The sequence below is a fragment of the Chamaea fasciata genome, unplaced genomic scaffold (genome assembly GCF_029207755.1).
Source record: "Chamaea fasciata isolate MVZ Bird 193981 ecotype frontalis unplaced genomic scaffold, bChaFas1.0.hap1 SCAF_14, whole genome shotgun sequence".
In the NCBI taxonomy this organism is placed as follows: Eukaryota; Metazoa; Chordata; class Aves; order Passeriformes; family Sylviidae; genus Chamaea; species Chamaea fasciata.
In genome coordinates, this window is record NW_027094099.1 from 20,399,156 (window position 1) to 20,413,909 (window position 14,754).

Sequence of the window (14,754 nt, forward strand, 5' to 3'; positions counted from 1 at the left end):
GAGAGTTCTGTGCAGGAAGAGTGGCTCTCTTCTCTGGGAAGCTAAACTCACCCCTCCAAGTTCCTGATGTCAGGTTGTAGTAGATATTGGGCACTCCAAGGACAGTTAGAGTTCCAGTCTCTGGGAGCTTGGATTTGGCTGATATCCTGTGTGGATTTATTTTTAGCAGGCAGTAGTCCTCTCTGGGTCAGAGGGCTCTGTGCAGGAAGTGTCGCCCCTTTTCTGTGGGAATCTGGACTCACCCCATCAGGTTCCTGATTTCAATTTATAGGATAGATTTGGCACTCCAAGGACAGTAAGGGTTCCAGCGTCTGGGAGCTTGGATCTGGTAGCAGTCCTGTGCTTAACTTAATTTTATGAGTTAGCAGCCCAGTCTGGGGCAGAGAGTTCTGTACAGGAATGGTGGCTGTTTTCTGTGGGAAGCTAAACTCACCTCTCCACATTCCTAATGTCAGGTTGTAGGATACATTGGGCACTCCAAGGACAGTTAGATTTCCAACTTTTGAAAGCTTTGATCTGGCAGGTGTCCTGTGGTGACTTTATGTTTAGCAGGCAGAACCCCAATTTGGCTCCAGAGAGTTCTGTGCAGCAACGGTGGCTCTCTTCTGTGGGAAGCTAAACTCACTCCTCCAAGTCCTTCATTTCAGGTTGTAGGAGACATTTTGTCCTCCAAGGACAGTTAGGGTTCCAGCATCTGGCAGCTTGGGTCTGGCAGATATCCTGTGCTTAACTTATTTTTAGGAGGCAGAAGCCCCCTCCGGGGCAGGGAGTTCTGTGCAGCCGTGGTGGCTCTGTTCGGTGGGAAGCTAAACTGCCCGCACCAGGTTCCTCATATCAGGTGGTAGGAGACATTTGCCACTCGAAGGACAGTTAGGCCTCCAGATTCTGGCAGCTTGGCCATGGGAGAAGTGCAGCAGTGTTCAGAATTGTAAGTGGCAGAAGCTCACTTCTGGGCTCAGAGCTCTGTGCAGGAATGGTGTCCCTTTTTCTGGGGAAACTAAACAAACCCCCTGGTTCAGATTGTTCGTTTTAAGGAGCCATTTGGCAGTCTCTGGGGAGCCAGGCTTCCAGGTACTGACAGCGTGGATCTGGGAGTAAGTGTGTTGTTCAGAATTCTAAGAGGCAGAAGCCCAGTCTGGGGCACAGAGCTCACTGAAGGAAAGGTGGCTCTTTCGTGGGAACCTAAACTCTCCCCATCAGGTTCCTGATGTCAGTTCATAGGATAGATTTGGCACTCCAAGGACAGTAAGGGTTCCAGCTTCTGGCAGTTTGGATCTGGCAGATGTCCTGTGCTGAAGTTAATTTTATCATTTGGCAGCCCACTCCGTGGCAGAGAGTTCTGTGCAGGAACGGTGGTTCTCTTCTGATTGAACAGAAACTCACTCCTAGAAGTTCGTAATGTTCGGTTGTAGGAGAGATTTGGCACTCGAAGGACAGTTAGGGTTCCAGCTTCTGGCACCTTGGCTCTGGGAGAAGTGTAGCTATGTTTAGATTTGTAGATGGCATAAGTCCACTCCTGGGCATAGCGCTCTGTTCAACATCAGTGGCCCTTTTGTGTGGCAAGCTGGACTCACCCTATCACATTCCTGATTTCAGTTTTTAGGAGGTGTTTGGCACTCCACGGCCAGTCTGGCATTCTGCTTCTAGTAGCATGGGTCTTGGTGCAATGCTGATGCATTCAGAATTCTATTTTCTAGAAGTCTAGTTCCATGTAGAAGGCCTTAGACCTGACTGGACGTTCCTTTTGTGGGAAAGTTAAGTCACCCCCTTAGGGTCCTGATGTCTGTTTTTATAGTCCACTGGTAGTATGTACCCTCCCTGAATCCTAGTTTTGGTTTATTGGGTTTGGGTGAAATATTCTTCTATCGGTAATTTTTGCAGGGAGACTTCTCCTCTGACCCTAAAAATCCTGCCTGCCCTAGATTGAAAAAAGTAACTCCCCTAATTTGAAAGCAGTTACATGTCGTTTTTATAAGATGTCCGTCAATCTGCTTGCAACATTGCTACAACCCTCATCTCTCTCCATCTAGATTCAGAAACATTACTCTGCCTGGATTTCATATAGGTGTTCACCAGGTTTCAAAGTATTAAACATGTACGTTTTAAAGTCTCCATTGCAAAATACGGGATGGGTTCCGGAATACCAGAATCACCCAGTTTCAACATGCCAAAACCATTCTATTTCATAATGTTAGAATATTAAGTTATAACATCTCTAAGACAATTTCTAAATATCAAGTTGCAAAGTATCATTTCTTTGATGTCTTCTATGGATGGGATTCCTAATCCCCAAAACTGCCATACTGTCAAAATGGGATCTGTGTGAAATATTTTGCCCTCTGAAAAGTTTTTACCTAATGACCATTCATCTATTTTCATCATACAGCTAGATGTAGTAAAAAACAAGCAAATACTTGTAGTACTTTTCTGCCTAGATGGATCTGAGAACTGGCATTTGCCAAACTAAGGATGCATCAGATCTCTTCCCTGGATCATCCTGGAAAATTTGTTTAGTAGGCAAAGGGAATTTTTATAAATTACATTAATATGTTACTGTAATTTAGGGCGGACCAGCCACCGGCAGCAGGACTCCGGTTTGCTCCGGGCCGGTCAGGATTAGACATAAGTCACCTGGCAACTCCCCTAGCTCCTTAAGGGACATGTAGAAGACCTCAACAGAAACACAATTCAGTAAGGATTTCTAAGTAAATATTTCTGGTAATTGCTTACAGTCTGGGAAAAATTTCCTAAATAATTACAAAATTAGGACATAGGGAATTCTGGGGATAGAACTTCCATCTCGGCCACCGGCCACAAGAAGAACAGTTCTCTTCCACAGAACGGAAGCCTAGCACCCCAGCGTTTCACAGGCAGACGAAGGGTCACGCAGGGGAACGAACAATCTGCGGGACCTTTCTCGACCTCATCCCACAATGCCCCCTGTCTTCAGAGGGTTTCCTGGGCACACCCCTGCGGGGAGGTGCTAGTTCAGAGGGGCCTAGCTGTCTCTGCTTTTTAAGGGCTTGAATTTTAGGGAACGCTCCCCTTTTTTCTCCTCCCTGGAGAGACTTAAACTGAAGGAAACTCCTCTTTTTCAAAAATTTTAGGAGATTAAGTTAAGGGGCACAAGCCATTTATTTTCCATGTCACAGTTTAAGCAGAGGTAACTGCCCATATGCTAATTTTAAATTGAAGGAACCCGTGCCTTTTTCAGCATTTTAAGGATTTAAAATTGGACTTCAGTTGCACTCGAACGGGTACCCCGGTAACACCTATCTCAGACGGGAGCTACCCAGGCGTATATATAAGCTTAACACCACCTGGGAGTTTATTCTTTTTCTTCTTTGTAATTAATACATTGATATCCTTACTTAGAGGTGCTAATGAGCCTTACACCATTCATAATCTTACTGTTCTTTGTCATCCTACTTAGTCACTTGTGGAATACTAATTGCAGTCACCCAGGAATAATTACCCCCGTCAACAGCAAATTACCCAAATTACTATCTTGCTATGTTACTAAAACACTAAGTTTTATTTTTGCCCTCTAGCCTGAAGTCATTACAGCCAAAACAGAAAAATAGCCTTATTACCCCAAGGAGTTTTTTTCTCTATCGAGCCCTGTACTTACCTTGCATTTGAGTCAGAGGAGCCAAACAGCTGCAGCTCCTTCGAGAGCTTTTATACCCCGTGGGAGTTGCCTCCTCCCTTTTCCCGGGCATTCTGGGAACGAGGGGCGGGCCCAATCAGGGGTATATTAACCCCAGCTTTTGCCAAGGGGCTTCATTCCCTCCTGGGAATCAGCCAGGGTAAGAGCTCTCATCTCATTTCAGCGAAGAGGCTCTATTAGCTTATTTTTGTTAGGTGTTTTTGGGCACCTACAAATAACAGGAGCTTTGAGGACACTACAAAGAAGATGCTATCAAATACAGGGAGTATTTAAGTTCAGGGGTTTTGTTTGCACCTTCAGGGGAGGAAAGGCGCTTTTGTAATTTCTGGGTTTGTTCTCATTTTCTTTTAGGAGGAGCACTACTCCTGAAGTTATAGGTCACATCCAGCACGATCTTCCAGATTCTTTCAGAAGATTTGTCACCTCAAAAGGGCTACTGTACACGTCAGAGGCAACGACCGAGATCCAGGCTTCCGATCGGTAAGGCGAGGACCACGTTCAGGGTACCCGGTTGAGAGTTAGCAGGTTTTGAAGGCAGCAAAATGAGGAACGACCTGCATTTGAGGGCCTCCCCCAAGGCTTTTTTGCAAGTAATAGCAGCTGCATTTATGCGTCTTATAGCACAGAAGAGCACCTAAGATACGTAAATGTGAGCACCTAAGTTTTGCTCACAGACCTGCCCTACAGTTTTGCCCCCTGCTAACTCAGGTACCGGACATTGTAACAGCCCTAGGCTTAGATGCGGGACGAAGCCACAGACTCGAGGACCCGGGCACGCTTAGGCGAGGGCGAGCGGCCGCCCCCTCGGGATTCGGCGCACGTGCCGCTAAATTCGCGCATCGATTTTAATTTTTCTTTTTCTTAGCTAAGAGGCTAATCGGCGATCGGAGGGCCTTCTGAGACAGACTTATTTCCAGTCCAACGTGGATTCACCTTACCGGTCATCTCAAAGATAAGTCAGGGGCCACGGCCTCGAGATAGGACGACAGGGGTGTCAGAAATTTATGGGTCCGGTTTAACAGCTACCAGAGGGGACAGGGGTGTCCCTTAAGGGGCCACTTAGGACAGCCGAAGGGAACGGCTATACTTCAATAGCAACTACGGGGCACGCAAGGCAGAACGGTCCCCGTCCGCATCGTGCGGTCCGGCGCGCAGCGTCGTCCAGCCCCACTCAGCGATCCCGTTAGCTGTCAAGGGGAAGCATTAATTTTGATCCCAATGCTGTGGTGCAGGGCAGTCCAGTCCCGGTGCATGTCCTGTCAGTTGTCTGTTGTGCACTCTGTGTCTTTTGAGTGTCTCGTATTTCATGTCATTTTCTGTGGCTTTTCAAGGGGCCATCAAAATCCCGGCATCATTTTTAGCATCTCCGGTCCCTCAGTTCCTCGGCCAGGCGCCGATACCATCAAACCATCGACTCGGGAGCTCAGGCCAGCATGGGAATCGCATTTATTTTCAGAAGCATCCAGTTTACTGTCTTTTCAGGTCTTGTTCTGAGCTGTACTGACAGCCAAGCACCACCACGATCCATTCCGGTGGATTAGGACTTGTAAGGATGCAAAGCTAGGGAGAGGATTCTGACCGGAGCATTCTCGAGCGTCCATCTTTGCAGTTCTTGGGATAAGTCATCCCCTTAGCGTCTTTTTTCCTGCAGGTTTCTCTGAGCCCGGTCAGCTCTCCATCCGTCTTACCTCGATCATCTCCTCCCGAGTTCTCTCGGTCCTCAGGGTCATTCCTCTCTTCGAGATTTTTTCTTTCCCTGTCGCGTCTCCTCGTTTGTTGCGTCTTGTGTCACGGGTGTGGGTGTGTATTTGTCCCAGCGCTGCTCTGCCCTGCCCTGTAGCACAGCTGGGTGTAGGGGTAATAGGACAAATTTGAAGTGCGGGGTCTATTGGCTTCTAGGTTCTATCTGTAGATTGACACAAGATGCCTGGTGCTGTCAAGTTATCCTTCCGCCCTTTGACTTTTGTCCTAACTTTCTTTCAGATGCAGACTGATTAAACCTGTGGCAGAGCAGCCCCTATCGGTGGAGTCGGTTCTCCCGAGAAGGTCAGTCCGAGTCGGTCTTTGCAGGGGAGGTGTAAATGGTGGCTCTGTTACAGCCCTGACCTTTGTCTTTGTTTTTAGGAGCTAATGCAGGATATTGGCAGTCCAGAAGAAGCGGGCAAGGTGAGCATGGACCGGTGAACAGAAGCAGTTGTTATTTCTCCGGTGTCAATTTCTGGTGCAACTCTAACCATCCACTGTTGGGTTTTTTTTTTTTTTTTCAGGTGGTCTGGTTTTGAGATGTCCTGTTTGTGGATTCCAGCGGCCAGGTAGGTGTCAGCTTACGTCAGTTGCAGTTTGTCTTTGCAGGGGCAATGTAATTGGTGCCCTTGTTACTGCCGGTTTCTTTGTCTCTATTTTTAGGAGGTAAAGCAGGATGTTGGCGGTGAAGGTGAAGCGTGCAAGGTGAGCATTGATCTGCGGACAGAACCGGTTGCTGTTGCTCAGGTCTCAGTTTCTGGTGAAAATCTAATATCTGCTGTTTGTTGTCTTATTTTTAGGTGGCCCGCTTGTGAAATGTCCCGGTCGTGGATACCAGCAGCCAAGAGGGTGTGTGCTTAAGTCAGTCCCAGTTTGCCTTTGCCGGGGCAGTGTAAATGATGACTGTGTTACAGCGTTGTTTTTTGTCTTTTTTTTTTAGGAGGTAAAGAGGGATATTGGCAGTCCAGGTGAAGTGGCCCAGGTGAGCATTGTCCGGTGGATGGAAGCAGCTGTTATCACTCAGGTCTCAATATCTGGTGCAACTCTAAGGTTGTATTTTTGTCTGTTTTAGGCAGTCTGCTGTCATTATGCTGAAGTCCCTTCTCCAATGAGGTGATGGACCGGGTCCCTCTCTTTGGAGCCCTTCAGAAGCATTACAGGACTGTGTGATCAAGCCTCGATTTCTCCGTTTGAAGCTGCTTTCCAGGTAGTCTTTGATAACGGCCGAGGAGTCGGGGAGGCAGGGAGGAGAGGAGGAGCGAGGGTCCTCTCAAGTATCAGCAATGTCAAATCCCTTGTCTGCTCTTAATCCAGACCTACCCCCTGATGATGCCATCACCCTCCAAGCACGGCCGAGGCAGCGGGCCCGAGCACCCGGGCGTTCTCAAGAGGCGGTGGGTAGCAGAATTGTTGGGTTTTGGGCGATGCGGTGCTAAGACCACACAGTGATGTTTGCTTTTCTTTATTGCAGCTGACTAAGAGAGAGCAACCTGGTGTTAGCAGGAATTTCCCTGAGGGAGAGGCGGCCTTCCTTTTCACCTGCCAGGATTCTGCATCTCCAGATGTCTGAGAGATAAGTGGAGGGCTCCGAGCCACGGAGGGGACGAAAGCGGGGGGCCGGGTCGGCTTTCCACCGGGCGGGGGTTTGGAGACGGGGCCATCCAAGAAGCGGCCCCTTAGGCTTCCTACAGGGAAAGTCTCCCTTTTGATCTCTCCACTGAGGTGTGCAGGGCAGAGCAGTCCCGGTGCTTGTCGTGTCCCTCGTTTGTTGCGCACTCTTTGTTTCATGTCTTTTGCCTTAGCCCTTCAAGGGGCCTACCAAAAACCCTGGTATCCCTCTTAGCCTCTCTGGACTCTCAGTTCCTCGGCCAGGTGGCAATGCCCTCGGACCATCGACTCGGGAGCTCGGGCAGGCATGGGCATCGTATCTCTCTTCAGAAGCATCCAGTCCAATGTCTTTCCAGGTCTTGTTCTGAGCTGTACTGACAGCTGAGCACCACCAGCATCCATTCCGGTGGATTAGGACTTGTAAGAATGCATAGCTAGGTAGCAGAGTGTGACCGGAGCATTCTCGAGTGTTCATCTTTGCGGTTCTTGGGATAAGTCATCCCCTTAGCATCTTTTTTCCTGCAGGTTTCTCTGAGCCCGGTCAGCTCTCCTTTCAGCTTACCTCGGTCATCTGCTCCCGAGTTCTCTCGGTCCTCAGGGTCATTCCTCTCATCGAGAGTTTTCTTTCCCTGTCGCGTCCCTTTGTTTGTTGCGTCTTGTGTCACGGGTGTGGGTGTGTATTTGGCCCGGAGCTGCTCTGCCCTGCAGCACAGCTGGGTGTAGGGGTAGTAGGACAAATTTGAAATGCAGGGTGCATTGGCTTCTAGGTGGGATCTGTAGATTGACCCAAGATGTCTGGAGCTGTCAAGTTATCCTGCAGCCCTTTGACTCTTGTCCTAACTTTCTTTCAGATGCAGATGGTTTAACCCTGTGGCAGAGCAGCCCCTGTGGGATTCATCGGTTCCCCCGAGAAGGTCAGTCCCTGTCGGTCTTTGCAGGGGAGGTGTAAATGGTGGCTCTGATACAGCCCTGACCTTTGTCTTTGTTTTTAGGAGCTTATGCAGGATATTGCCAGTCCAGGTGAAGCGCGCCAGGTGAGCATTGACCGGTGGACCGAAGCAGTTGTTATTGCTCCCGTCTGAATTTCTGGCTCAAGTCTAACCATCCACTGTTGATTTTTGTTTTATTTCAGGTGGTCTGCTTGTTAGGTTGTCGTGGCTCAGGCTGGCAGCGGCCAGGTGGGTGTGAGTTTAAGTCAGTCCCAGTTTGGTTTTGCTGGGGAGGTGTACATTGTGAGTATGTTACAGCCTTGTTTTTTGTTTTTATTTTTAGGAGGTAAAGCGGGATCTTGGCAGTCCAGGACCAGCTGCCTAGGTGAGCATTGACTGGTGGATGGAAGTGGCTGTAATCGCTCAGGTCTCAATTTCTGGTGCACCTCTAAGCTTCTATTATTGTGTTTTAGGTGGTCCACTCTTCTTCTGCTGAAGTACCCTCTGCCATGAGATCATGAACTTGGGCACCTTTTTTTGTGAGCCCTTCAGAAGCATTACAGGACTGTGTGATCAAGCCTCAATTTCTCTGTTTGAAGCTGCTTTCCAGGTAGGCTTTGATAACAGCTGAGGAGTTGGGGAGGCAGGGAGGAGAGAGGGTCCTGTCAAGTTTCAGCACTGTCAAATCCCTTGTGTGTTCTTAATCCAGACCTACCCCAGGACGATGGCATGACTCTCCAAGCACGGCTGAGGCAGCGGGCTTGAGGGCCTGGGCGTTCTCAAGAGATGGTGAGTAGCAGAATTGTTGGGGTTTGGGCGCTGTGCTGCTAAGATCACACAGTGATGTTTGCTTTTCTTTATTGCAGCTGACTAAGAGAGAGCAGCCTGGTGTTACCAGGAATTTCCCTGAGGGAGAGCCAGCCTTCCTTTTCACCTGCCTGGACTCTGCATCTTCAGATGTCTGAGAGATAAGTGGAGGGCTCCGAGCCACGGAGGGGACGAAAGCGGGGGGCCGGGTCGGCTTTCAACCGGGAGTGGTTTTTCAGTTGGGTTTGGAGCTGGGGTTGTCCAGGAAGCGGCCCCTTAGGCTTCCTACAGGGAAAGTCTCCCTTTTGATCTCACCACTGAGGTGTGCAGGGCAGAGCAGTCCCGGTGCTTGTCGTGTCCCTCGTTTGTTGCGCACTCTTTGTTTCATGTCTTTTGCCTTAGCCCTTCAAGGGGCCTACCAAAAACCCTGGCATCCCTCTTAGCCTCTTAGGACTCTCAGTTCCTCGGCCAGGTGCCGATGCCCTCGGACCATCGACTCGGGAGCTCGGGCAGGCATGGGCATCGTATCTCTCTTCAGAAGCATCCAGTCCAATGTCTTTCCAGGTCTTGTTCTGAGCTGTACTGACAGCCGAGCACCACCAGCATCCATTCCGGTGGATTAGGACTTGTAAGAATGCAAAGCTAGGTAGCAGAGTGTGACCGGAGCATTCTCGAGCGTCCATCTTTGCGGTTCTTGGGATAATTCATCCCCTTAGCATCTTTTTTCCTGCAGGTTTCTCTGAGCCCGGTCAGCTCTCCTTTCAGCTTACCTCGGTCATCTGCTCCCGAGTTCTCTCGGTCCTCAGGGTCATTCCTCTCATCGAGAGTTTTCTTTCCCTGTCGCGTCCCTTTGTTTGTTGCGTCTTGTGTCACGGGTGTGGGTGTGTATTTGGCCCGGAGCTGCTCTGCCCTGCAGCACAGCTGGGTGTAGGGGTAATAGGACAAATTTGAAATGCAGGGTGCATTGGCTTCTAGGTGGGATCTGTAGATTGACCCAAGATGTCTGGAGCTGTCAAGTTATCCTGCAGCCCTTTGACTCTTGTCCTAACTTTCTTTCAGATGCAGATGGTTTAACCCTGTGGCAGAGCAGCCCCTGTGGGATTCATCGGTTCCCCCGAGAAGGTCAGTCCCTGTCGGTCTTTGCAGGGGAGGTGTAAATGGTGGCTCTGATACAGCCCTGACCTTTGTCTTTGTTTTTAGGAGCTTATGCAGGATATTGGCAGTCCAGGAGAAGCGCGCCAGGTGAGCATTCACTGGTGGACAGCAGCTGTTGTTGTTGCTCCGCTCTCCATTTCTGGCTCAAGTCTAACCATCCACTGTTGATTTTTGTTTTATTTCAGGTGGTCTGCTTGTGAGGTTGTCGTGGCTCAGGCTGGCAGCGGCCAGGTGGGTGTGAGTTTAAGTCAGTCCCAGTTTGGTTTTGCCAGGGGGATGTACATTGTGACTCTGCTACAGCCTTGTTTTTTGTTTTTATTTTTAGGAGGTAAAGCGGGAGCTTGGCAGTCCAGGATCAGCTGCCTAGGTGAGCATTAACTGGTGGATGGAAGCTGCTGTCATTGCTCAGGTCTCAATTTCTGGTGTAACTCTAACATCCACTGTTTAATTTACTTTCATTTTAGGTGGTCCACTTGCAAGATTTCCTGGTCCTGGATGCCAGTGACTTGGTGGGTATCAGCTTGAGCTTTATGTATTACTGAGTTCTGTTAGATTGTGGTGATTGTGTTTTCTCAGTGACTCAGCCTGCTGTTTTCTTTGTGTCTTTGCAGGTGCTGCTACTGTCCTACACATGCCAAGGATTAGGGGCAAGCGGGTAAGTTGGCTTTTAGGCATTAGGGGTGATCCATAGGCATGGGGTGTGTAGCAGCATGCTAAATGTGTACCTTTTCCTTTTGCAGGTACCCTCTGGGTAGACTGTGGAGCCAAATCAGTATCTGAGGTGAGTTGGGGCAGAGGTGCTTGGAAAGCCTGGGGATTAGTTTCCTGTCACACAATTTTCACAGTTTGTACTTTGTTGTCTTAGGTATTGAGAGGAGGTGCAGAGCCTAAGTTTGGATACGGCAGCGCCGAAGTCCTCGGAGGATGGATTTTGTCCGCTCGTCTTCCAAAAGATAAGTGTTGGGGTTTGTGTTTGGGTGCAGGGGAAAAAACTTTGGAAGTGGGAGGCAATTTCACATTAGCTTAGAAGAGAGGGCCCTAGTGGGATGGGTCCCTCTGAAGTAATGGGAGAGGGTTTCCACTCGGTCTCGCCGGAGCATTTGCCGGGCAGGGCAGTTCAGCATTCTAGCGTGTTTTGCGTCGTCAGCAGTCTTTGAGTCTCGGCGGCGTAGCGGACGTGTTCACCCGACGAGGTCGCCTTTCATCCGGAGGCATCGCCACGGTCACCCGGCAGTCATCGCTTTCTTCACTCGGCTTCCCGAGCTTCTGGCGCGTCCTCTTAACAGCTTAGGCACTTAGTCTAGTGAGCAGTTTTGTTTGTATTGACTTGGAACTGACTATGTTTGTCTTGGAAGTGACTATGTTTGTTTTGTATTGCAAGTGACTATGTTTGTTTTGTATTGCCAGTGACTATGTTTGTATTGCATTGCCAGTGACTCTGTATTGTATTGCCAGTGACTCTGTTTGTATTGTATTGCCAGTGACTCTGTTTGTATTGTATTGCCTGTGACTCTGTTTGTATTGTATTGCCTGTGACTCTGTTTGTATTGTATTGCCTGTGACTCTGTTTGTATTGTATTGCCTGTGACTCTGTTTGTATTGTATTGCCTGTGACTCTGTTTGTATTGCACTGCCAGTGACTCTGTTTGTATTGCAAGTGACTCTGTATTGTATTGCATTGCCAGTGACTCTGTATTGTATTGCATTGCCAGTGACTCTGTATTGTATTGCATTGCCAGTGACTCTGTATTGTCTTGCATGTGACTGTGTTTGTATTGTATTGCAAGTGACTGTGTTTGTATTGTATTGCATGTGACTCTGTTTGTATTGCACTGCCAGTGACTCTGTTTGTATTGTATTGCAAGTGACTCTGTTTGTATTGTATTGCAAGTGACTCTGTTTGTATTGTATTGCCAGTGACTCTGTATTGTATTGCAAGTGACTGTGTTTGTATTGTATTGCAAGTGACTGTGTTTGTATTGTATTGCAAGTGACTCTGTATTGTATTGTATTGCAAGTGACTCTGTATTGTATTGTATTGCAAGTGACTCTGTATTGTATTGTATTGCAAGTGACTCTGTATTGTATTGTATTGCCAGTGACTCTGTCTGTATTGCAAGTGACTCTGTTTGTATTGCACTGCCAGTGACTCTGCGTTGCAAGTGACTGTTTGTATTGCACTCAAAGTCACTGTGCTTGTATTGCACTGAAAGTCACTGTGCTTGTATTGCACTCAAAGTCACTGTGCTTGTATTGTATTGAAAGTGACTGTGTTTGTATTGCACTCTAAGTCATGATGTTGCTGTATCCTACTGTATGACTTATGCTTGAGCTGCCCTGCCCTGGCACAGTCACAGTTAGGTAGAAGAGTTGTAGGGCTTTGCAGTTCATCTTTTTTCTGTGGAGTTTTGGGTAGAGAAGGTATGGGCCCTGAGGGGGGATGATGCCTAGCTGTCAGGTAACCACTTGTTGACCACCTGTCATTGTCTTGCAGGTCTCTGGGCAGGATTAGTCTCTCTGCGGTTGCTGATGCTACGGAGTCTCCTGGAATCTACTGGGTAAGCTGAAGAGTGACTGTGTATGTCTGAGAGTTGTCTGTCTGCTTGGGTTTGCCTGTGCGAGTGTGTGTGCTGACTGGTTCTAACCTTGTGTGTGTGACTTTTGCCTTCCAGGTTTTTCAACACATTTTAAACTTAGAATAAAAAATCCCCAGCCGGGGGGGTTTTTTTTTTTTTGCCCCCCGGCTGGGTTTTTTTTTCCTCGGTCCCGGCCGGTCTGCGAGGCGACGTTCATCGCCAAAGTTTGGGCGCCGACGGCCTAGGGACCGGGGTTTTCGTCAGGCAGGCTGATTTTTTCAGGGCTCCCGGGAACCACGTTCCCGAGGAGCGGTGCGAGTGTGTGCTGATGGTAGGGGATTGAGAGGTGAGAGAGGGTGGGTTTGTGTGCATGTTGACTGGTTCTAACCTTGTGTGTGTGACTTTTGCCTTCCAGGTTTTTCAACACATTTTAAACTTAGAATAAAAAATCCCCAGCCGGGGGGGTTTTTTTTTTTTTCCCCCCGGCTGGGTTTTTTTTTCCTCGGTCCCGGCCGGTCTGCGAGGCGACGTTCATCGCCAAAGTTTGGGCGCCGACGGCCTAGGGACCGGGGTTTTCGTCAGGCAGGCTGATTTTTTCAGGGCTCCCGGGAACCACGTTCCCGAGGAGCGGTGCGAGTGTGTGCTGACTGTAGGGGATTGAGAGGCGAGAGAGGGTGCACGGTGCGCATGCTGAAGGAGGTGTGTGCGGTGGACGATTGTTATGTTTTATGTGTGCTGCTTTTGTTTTGGGTTTCCTGTAACAATAAAACAAGATATAATGAGTGTTTCAGATTTTGAAAAATGGTTCTATTGTGTTAATAGTCATTTGGCTTGTATTGCCTTGTATTGTTCTGTATTGGCATTTGCTGCTGTATTTCAATGTATTGCTCTGTATGTAAATTGTAATTTTATAGGTGTGCCTATGGACTGTATCTGTATTTGCATTTGTATCTGTTGTTTCTGTATGTTTACTAAAGTGTAAAGAAACCCATTCATGCAATAAAAGCTGAATATACCCTAATAAAGATGCCCCCCTGCCCCCCCAATAAAGATACCCCGTGCCCCCCTCTCCCCCATTTGGCTCCTGTGTTTATTTGGTGTCAGAGTCATTTATTCTATTTCCTACCTCAAGGTAAGTCTATTTTCCTCTCTACACCTTCATGCTATTTCCTTTTCTGTCTAATTCTGCTTCTTTCTCTCTTAACTCTTAATTTTTCTCTGTTATTCTATTTCTAGATGTTTTTCTGTTTCTCTTTCTCTTTAACTCTCTTTTTCTGTCTGTTTTGCTTTCAGTCTGTTTCAGTCTGTCTTTTGCTTTCACTCTAACTGTTTCACTCTTTCTCTCTCATGCTGTTTCTCTGTTTTTCTCTTTTGATTTCTATTTTTCTCTAACCCTGTTTCTCTGTATGTCTTTGTGTCTATTTCACTCTCTATTTCACTTCCTTTCTATTTCTCTCTGTCTATTTCTCTCTGGCTCTGTCTATTTCTCTCTCTTTGTCTGTTTCTCTGTGTTTTTCTCTGTTTCTTTCTATTTCTCTGTCTTTGTCTATTTCTCTATTTCTCTCTGTCTTTGTCTTTTTCTGTCTTAGACAAAGACAGAGAGAAATAGACAATTTCTCTCTTTGTGTTTTTCTCTTTCTCTATTTCTCTCTGTTTCTGTCATTTTCTCTCCATCTCTATTTCTCTCTGTCTTTGTCTTTTTGTCTGTCTGTATTTCTCTCTTTGTCTATTTCTCTCTGTCTCTGTCATTTTCTCTCTGTCTCTATTTCTCTGTCTTTGTCTATTTCTCTCTGTCTCTATTTCTCTCTGTCTCTGTCATTTTCTCTGTCTCTATTTCTCTCTGTCTCTGTCATTTTCTCTCTGTCTCTATTTCTCTGTCTTTGTCTATTTCTCTGTCTTTGTCTATTTCTCTGTCTTTGTCTATTTCTCTCTGTCTCTGTCATTTTCTCTGTCTCTATTTCTCTGTCTTTGTCTATTTCTCTCTGTCTCTATTTCTCTCTGTCTCTGTCATTTTCTCTCTGTCTCTATTTCTCTGTCTCTATTTCTGTCTCTATTTCTCTGTCTTTGTCTATTTCTCTCTGTCTCTATTTCTCTCTGTCTCTATTTCTCTCTGTCTCTATTTCTCTCTGTCTCTATTTCTCTCTGTCTCTATTTCTCTCTGTCTCTATTTCTCTCTGTCTCTATTTCTCTCTGTCTCTATTTCTCTCTGTCTCTATTTCTCTCTGTCTCTGTCTATTTCTCTGTCTCTGTCTATTTCTCTCTGTCT

The 14,754-nt window shown here is 47.5% G+C and overlaps 3 long non-coding RNA genes across 3 annotated transcripts; all 3 read left to right on the forward strand.

Moving 5' to 3' along the window:
• The first annotated feature begins 5,647 nt into the window (after positions 1-5,647).
• LOC136297001 (uncharacterized) lies at positions 5,648-7,007 on the forward strand. Its single transcript, XR_010723058.1, has 9 exons — positions 5,648-5,716; positions 5,795-5,836; positions 5,938-5,982; positions 6,077-6,118; positions 6,214-6,262; positions 6,354-6,395; positions 6,486-6,620; positions 6,728-6,807; positions 6,885-7,007. It is a non-coding gene; the product is annotated as an uncharacterized lncRNA (long non-coding RNA).
• A 1,204-nt stretch (positions 7,008-8,211) lies between these two features.
• On the forward strand, positions 8,212-10,147 carry LOC136297004 (uncharacterized). Its single transcript, XR_010723060.1, has 6 exons — positions 8,212-8,335; positions 8,424-8,560; positions 8,660-8,739; positions 8,817-9,879; positions 9,958-9,999; positions 10,098-10,147. It is a non-coding gene; the product is annotated as an uncharacterized lncRNA (long non-coding RNA).
• On the forward strand, positions 10,146-11,096 carry LOC136297003 (uncharacterized). The gene is made up of 5 exons (XR_010723059.1): positions 10,146-10,279; positions 10,377-10,421; positions 10,524-10,567; positions 10,653-10,693; positions 10,778-11,096. It is a non-coding gene; the product is annotated as an uncharacterized lncRNA (long non-coding RNA).
• Positions 11,097-14,754: the final 3,658 nt, after the last annotated feature.